The following is a 7,825-nucleotide window of genomic DNA, read 5'->3' on the forward strand; positions in this document are numbered from 1 at the left end:
ATATGATGTATAACAGCTGTATACTACTATCTCTGTATGATGATATGATGTATAACAGCTGTATACTACTATCTCTGTATGATGATATGATGTATAACAGCTGTATACTACTATCTCTGTATGATGATATGATGTATAACAGCTGTATACTACTATCTCTGTATGATGATATGATTTCTATCTTTGTGAAACATGAACAAACACAAACAATGAATGCCCCAGAACTTTCTTTTATTTTCCAGTTTGACAGTCAGTTATAACGGAAAAAGAACATAAATAAAATACTTTAATGTAGATTTTCTTTAGGGTTTCATTACGTGGTATCTGATCGGTGCATCAACTCCAGTACTTCCCGATACCAATACCAGAGTTTTAGGCAGTATCGGAGCTGATACTGCCTAAAACGATAGAGATGGTCCGATACCGATACCAGTATCAGACCATCTCTAGTACTAGGGGTGGGGGGAAAAAATCGATACAGTATAGTATCGCGATATTTTTCGTGGCAATACTGTATCGATACACAGATGCCAAGTATGGATCTTTTATGATATATGTGTTGGTCAGTTTGTCTGCTTGACAATCACATTTTGCACCAATAAAACTGAAGTGTGATGAACAAACAGAGAAATGTATCTTTTTAGATAAAACAGATGTTGACAAAATTGTCCTTTCGGGACATCATTTGAAATTGGGAAAAATCTGAAGTTGTAAAAAAGGTAAAATATTGCAATATATGGCAGAATATTGCAATATCTATAAAATCGCAATAATATTGTATCGGGACATAAGTATCGGGATGATATCGTATCGTGAGGCCTCTGGTGAGTCCCACCCCTGTCTAGTACACAGTTACACACAGGGACACACAGAGACAGACACACACACACAGATAGAGAGAGAGAGAGACACACACACAGACACACACACACACACACACACACACACACACAGAGAGAGAGACACACACACAGACACACACACACTTCAGAGTCTCTTTGTGTGTGTATATTCCTCTGTGTGTGTGTGTCTGCGTGTATATGCCTCTGTGTGTGTCACTGTCTGTGTGTGTGTGTGTGTTTGTGTCTCTTTGTGTGTGTATATGCTTGTGTGTGTGTGTGTGTATATGCCTCTGTGTGTGTCACTGTCTGTGTGTGTGTGCGTGTTTGTGTCTCTTTGTGTGTGTATATGCTTGTGTGTGTGTGTGTGTGTGTATATGCCTCTGTGTGTGTCACTGTCTGTGTGTGTGTGTGTGTGTTTGTGTCTCTTTGTGTGTGTATATGCCTCTGTGTGTGTGTGTGTGTGTGTGTGTGTGTATGTGTGTGTATATGCCTCTGTGTGTGTCACTGTCTGTGTGTGTGTGCGTGTTTGTGTCTCTTTGTGTGTGTATATGCCTCTGTGTGTGTGTGTGTGTCTGTGTGTATGTGTGTGTATATGCCTCTGTGTGTGTCACTGTCTGTGTGTGTGTGTGTGTGTGTGTTTATGTGTCTGTGTGCATATGTCTCTTTGTGTGTGTATATGCTTGTGTGTGTGTGTGTGTATATGCCTCTGTGTGTGTCACTGTCTGTGTGTGTGTGTGTGTGTGTTTATGTGTCTGTGTGCATATGTCTCTTTGTGTGTGTATATGCCTCTGTGTGTGCGTGTGTGTGTGTTTATGTGTCTGTGTCTCTTTGTGTGTGTATATGCCTCTGTGTGTGCGTGTGTGTGTGTTTATGTGTCTGTGTCTCTTTGTGTGTATATGCCTCTGTGTGTGTCACTGTCTGTGTGTGTGTGTTTGTGTGTTTGTGTCTCTTTGTGTGTGTATATGCCTCGTGTGTGTGTGTGTGTGTGTGTGTGTATATGCCTCTGTGTGTGTCACTGTCTGTGTGTGTGTGTGTGTGTGTGTGTTAATGTGTCTGTGTGCATATGTCTCTTTGTGTGTATATGCCTCTGTGTGTGTGTGTGTCTGTGTGTATGTGTGTGTATATGCCTCTGTGTGTGTCACTGTCTGTGTGTGTGTGTGTGTGTGTGTGTGTGTGTGTGTGTGTTAATGTGTCTGTGTGCATATGTCTCTTTGTGTGTATATGCCTCTGTGTGTGTGTGTGTGTGTGTGTTTATGTGTCTGTGTCTCTTTGTGTGTGTATATGCCTCTGTGTGTGTGTGTGTGTGTGTCTGTGTGTATGTGTGTGTATATGCCTCTGTGTGTGTCACTGTCCCTGTGTGTGTGTGTGTGTGTGTGTTTGTGTCTCTTTGTGTGTGTATATGCCTCTGTGTGTGCGTGTGTGTGTGTTTATGTGTCTGTGTCTCTTTGTGTGTATATGCCTCTGTGTGTGTCACTGTCTGTGTGTGTGTGTTTGTGTGTTTGTGTCTCTTTGTGTGTGTATATGCCTCGTGTGTGTGTGTGTGTGTGTGTATATGCCTCTGTGTGTGTCACTGTCTGTGTGTGTGTGTGTGTGTGTTTATGTGTCTGTGTGCATATGTCTCTTTGTGTGTGTATATGCCTCTGTGTGTGCGTGTGTGTGTGTTTATGTGTCTGTGTCTCTTTGTGTGTGTATATGCCTCTGTGTGTGCGTGTGTGTGTGTTTATGTGTCTGTGTCTCTTTGTGTGTATATGCCTCTGTGTGTGTCACTGTCTGTGTGTGTGTGTTTGTGTGTTTGTGTCTCTTTGTGTGTGTATATGCCTCGGTGTGTGTGTGTGTGTGTGTGTATATGCCTCTGTGTGTGTCACTGTCTGTGTGTGTGTGTGTGTGTGTGTGTGTTAATGTGTCTGTGTGCATATGTCTCTTTGTGTGTATATGCCCTGTGTGTGTGTGTGTGTGTGTGTGTGTGTGTATATGCCTCTGTGTGTGTCACTGTCTGTGTGTGTGTGTGTGTGTGTGTGTGTGTGTGTGTGTGTTAATGTGTCTGTGTGCATATGTCTCTTTGTGTGTGTATATGCCTCTGTGTGTGTGTGTGTGTGTGTGTGTTTATGTGTCTGTGTCTCTTTGTGTGTGTATATGCCTCTGTGTGTGTGTGTGTGTGTGTGTGTGTATGTGTGTGTATATGCCTCTGTGTGTGTCACTGTCCCTGTGTGTGTGTGTGTGTGTGTGTTTGTGTCTCTTTGTGTGTGTATATGCCTCTGTGTGTGTGTGTGTGTGTGTGTGTGTCTGTGTGTATCTGTGTGTATGTGTGTGTATATGCCTCTGTGTGTGTCACTGTCTGTGTGTGTGTGTGTTAATGTGTCTGTGTGCATATGTCTCTTTGTGTGTGTATATGCCTCTGTGTGTGTGTGTGTGTGTGTGTGTTTATGTGTCTGTGTCTCTTTGTGTGTATATGCCTCTGTGTGTGTGTGTGTTAATGTGTCTGTGTGCATATGTCTCTTTGTGTGTGTATATGCCTCTGTGTGTGTGTGTGTGTGTGTGTTTATGTGTCTGTGTCTCTTTGTGTGTATATGCCTCTGTGTGTGTCACTGTCCCTGTGTGTGTGTGTGTGTGTGTGTGTGTGTGTGTGTGTGTGTGTGTGTGTGTGTGTGTGTGTGTGTGTGTGTGTGTAGCCAGCCCTAATGAACACCGGTAGATGGAGCAGGTATTAGACTTCATGTCAGGTGACTCTGTGTCAGGTGACTCTGTGTTGTGTCAGGTGACTCTGTGTCAGGTGACTCTGTGTCAGGTGACTCTGTGTCAGGTGAGTCCTCACCTGTCGGCATCAGACGGCACCGAGCCCTGGATGAGAACCATCTCCCCCGGCAACAGCCCGCCCAGGATCGTACCAGCGAAGGGAATCACCTGGGGTGGGGAGGGGGAGAGTCATGAATCAAAACTAAACATCTGGAAACAGCTCGTCTAGTCTCACATAGCCAGACCCTCCTCCACAGCGCTGCGGAGGAAGGTCTAAAGAATACTAAAGAATAACTGCAACATGTTCCAGAAGTCAACGAGTAATCATGTTAAATAATCGGTATTTCAATATTGACCGAAATAATCGTGATTATATATTTTTTCCCATAATCGAGCAGCCCTAGTTCAACCAATGACATGTGTTCTGTTCTCTATTTGTATGTGATTTTTTCCACTTGTGATTACCTGTATGGATGATATGTGTTCTCTATTACCAGTATGGATGACATGTGTTCTCTATTACCTGTATGGATGACATGTGTTCTCTATTACCTGTATGGATGACATGTGTTCTCTATTACCTGTATGGATGACATGTGTTCTCTATTACCTGTATGGATGACATGTGTTCTCTATTACCAGTATGGATGACATGTGTTCTCTATTACCTGTATGGATGACATGTGTTCTCTATTACCTGTATGGATGACATGTGTTCTCTATTACCAGTATGGATGATATGTGTTCTCTATTACCAGTATGGATGACATGTGTTCTCTATTACCTGTATGGATGACATGTGTTCTCTATTACCTGTATGGATGACATGTGTTCTCTATTACCTGTATGGATGACATGTGTTCTCTATTACCTGTATGGATGACATGTGTTCTCTATTACCAGTATGGATGACATGTGTTCTCTATTACCTGTATGGATGATATGTGTTCTCTATTACCAGTATGGATGATATGTGTTCTCTATTACCAGTATGGATGACATGTGTTCTCTATTACCAGTATGGATGACATGTGCATTAGAGTGCAGAATGCGTTTTGAGTTTTGCTGAAAAGTCTAAGTGCAAATTGTGTTTTACCATGTGAAATGGTTTAAACCAGGAGTCTTCAACATTTAAGCCAAAGACCCCTCAACTGAAAGAGAGACGGATCAGGGACTTTAATATTAAACTGAGCCTACAATAACGTGTAGGGTGGCCTTTATACATACAATGTTTTGCATAGAATACTAAGCTATTAAAATAGCCTATACTAACTGTTGCCATGATTTTATAAATTATGTTTTATGTTCAAAATACATGTGGCACAAGTGAATCCTTAGCATGAACTGTATCTGTGGATGTCCCTAGTGACTACCTTACAGGCCAGTAAGCCTATCATCAGTGGGGATTTATATTTGCTAATATGTTGGATTCATGCTTTTTAATTTTTGAAAAAAACTTTCAAAAATTTACAATAATTTGGAGGGTCCCCCTGCATTGACTCTGAGGACCCCCTGTTGAAGATCCGTGGTTTAAGGTATTGACAACAGACTGCACAATTAGCTAAATGAGTTCAGGCAACTGGGTTTTAGTGTTCTAGCAATTGAGAAAAACTGTAATACTGGCCCAATTTAAAAGATCGTTGTTCCCATCAGTCACTCAGACAGTTAGCGTAGTGTAAAGAATCCTATAGAACAGGGGTCACCAACACGGTGCCCGCGGGCACCAGGTAGCCCCCAAGGACCACATGAGTAGCCCTCAGGCCTGTTCTAAAAATGAAAATTAGATATTGATATTATCTGTTTCCCACCTTGTTAAGTCATTATTGATAATTATTGTGAGAAATCATTAACATGATCAGTGTCTTCACATAGATGAGTATCATTAATCATTAATAATAATATATAACTAAAGGCAAACTGAGCAAATTTGTTATTTCAGAAGAGTGTATCAAACTGGTAGCCCTTTGTGTGACTCAATACCCATGAAGTAGCTCTCAGTTTCAGAAAGGTTGGTGACCCCTGCTATAGAACATGGTTTCTGTTATCGACACCAAACTCCATTAGAAATTATGCATATTTGAATAATTTTCATTGCGTTTCCCGTATGCTTACGAACAAAATGACCTAACCTAAGCCGCTACACAAACTATAAACAAGCGTTCTTTAATTCGGCATACATGAACCACTCCCATAATGATCCAATTGCAGATAAATTGAAGTATAAATTAGGAGTCCGTCAGACGCAGTGCGGAAGCTAGCAGTCTGGAACAGACCTTTCAGCGGCACATTTTTACTGAAATAAAAGTTACGTAATAGTTGAGATATGTGCCGAATTTACCAGGAATACCATCAAATTGAGGTAAGTTAGTTTTTAAGACACGTTATAAGACACTGTCACATTATTAAATATTTACGACACTGCGCAGCGGATACAACGATTGTAAATGGAGCGCTTAGCATAGATGCTAGCTTGCCTGCTCACCGGCTAAATCCTTAATAATAAGTCAATTAAACGTTAATGACATATAAAAATGAATGGATGACGATAAATGGACCTAAGATAGAGACAGAAAGTATCTTACCGGGTTTAAAAACGTCTGTCTCGGGGTTGTTGTAGACATTTTCGGAGCAGAAAAACAGCAACGTGAAGCTAGTCCGAACTTTTGTTTACTTCCTTATTTAACCAGCACGGCGAATACAATACAAGGACGAGACAAACCGGAAATAGGTTAAAAAGGTTCCTTTCTTTTAATCGACACAAATGTACATAAACTACGTACTTAATTTCTAATTTTTACAGTTTGAATACGTTTATTAAATTAAATATCAAATACAGATTGTAGTACGGCGTGATGACGTAGCTGACCGCTCCCTAGACTGCAGTAATACAGATTGCAGTACGGCGTGATGACGTAGCTGACCGCTCCTTACCACACCGCAGGCTGTTTTGGTAGGAGGTCAATTCAAGTCTTATGATTCTAATAATGACTGATTTACCTCCACCCGACTCTAATCTAATCAGTATTTCTCCTCCACAATAATCCACTTTGGAGCTTTTAATTAAGTTGCCTTTCACAAAATGTCCGTGTTAGTTTTTTTTAGGGATTCTCCCATGTTGAATGTTTATAGTGTGGTAATACTACAAGTTGACTTCTGGTTTGTCTGCCACTTCCATAGAAATAAAAATCAATTCCAAAATCCTCAATCATGCGCAAAATCTCGTTCGCTAAACCCACCAGACCACATGTAAATAATCACTAATTTTAGCATCGTGAAACACAGTTCATTCAAAGTGGACAGAAACAAAATAAGACTTTTAAAAGTCGTTTTGGGTCTTCTTTCCATTTTTCCAACCATCACAACTCTAGTTTTGGTTGAAATAAACACACAGTTTACTGATTTACATGTGGAAATACGCTGGCTCTATACACGCTAAAAGTCCTGATTATTTACATGGAGTCTGGTGGAGACATGCTGGCTCTATACACACTAAAAGTCCTGATTATTTACATGGAGTCTGAGCCGTTTCTGGTTAAACAGAAAAGTCTCCCAGAGGTATTAAAAAGGTCTATCTCTGTAGGGATCCTTTCCATAATGTTGTCAGACACTTAGAATAATAATCTGAGTCTGTCTGTGTTTTTCTAGAGTGATCAGTGAGGTCACAGGATGTGGTGTCTTGTAAGTTAACTTTTATTTGTAATATTTCACTTTATACAATCGGTTATGTTCTCTCTTCAGTGGTAACTAAGGTCTATATAAAAGAGACTTCAGATACAGTATTAGGGGACCACTAAGGTCTATATGAAAGAGACTTCAGATACAGTATTAGGGACCACTAAGGTCTATATAAAAGAGACTTCAGATACAGTATTAGGGGACCACTAAGGTCTATATAAGAGACTTCAGATACAGTATTAGGGACCACTAAGGTCTATATAAAAGAGACTTCAGATACAGTATTAGGGGACCACTAAGGTCTATATAAAAGAGACTTCAGATACAGTATTAGGGGACCACTAAGTTTGGTCACTTTTGCCAAAGCTTTTCAACCTTTTTCTGACGTATTTTGGGCCGTTTCGATGCTTTTGCGACCTTCTCTGGCAATTTTTTAGCGGTTAGTTTTCACTTTAGCCAATGCTCCCCCCAACCTTTTGAGTGTTTTTACCACTTTGTTCCCCCCCGCCCTCAATGCTTTTTGTGAACTTTTAGGGCTTTTTTCTATGATTAACTCGAGAACTTTTAGGGGTTTA

At 40.7% G+C, this 7,825-nt stretch overlaps 1 pseudogene; it reads right to left on the reverse strand.

Moving 5' to 3' along the window:
* LOC114552658 (galectin-8-like) overlaps window positions 1-6,820 on the reverse strand; it is a 21,482-nt pseudogene extending 14,662 nt beyond the window's left edge.
* Window positions 6,821-7,825: the final 1,005 nt, after the last annotated feature.

The sequence above is a fragment of the Perca flavescens genome, chromosome 3, assembly GCF_004354835.1.
Source record: "Perca flavescens isolate YP-PL-M2 chromosome 3, PFLA_1.0, whole genome shotgun sequence".
NCBI lineage: Eukaryota > Metazoa > Chordata > Actinopteri > Perciformes > Percidae > Perca > Perca flavescens.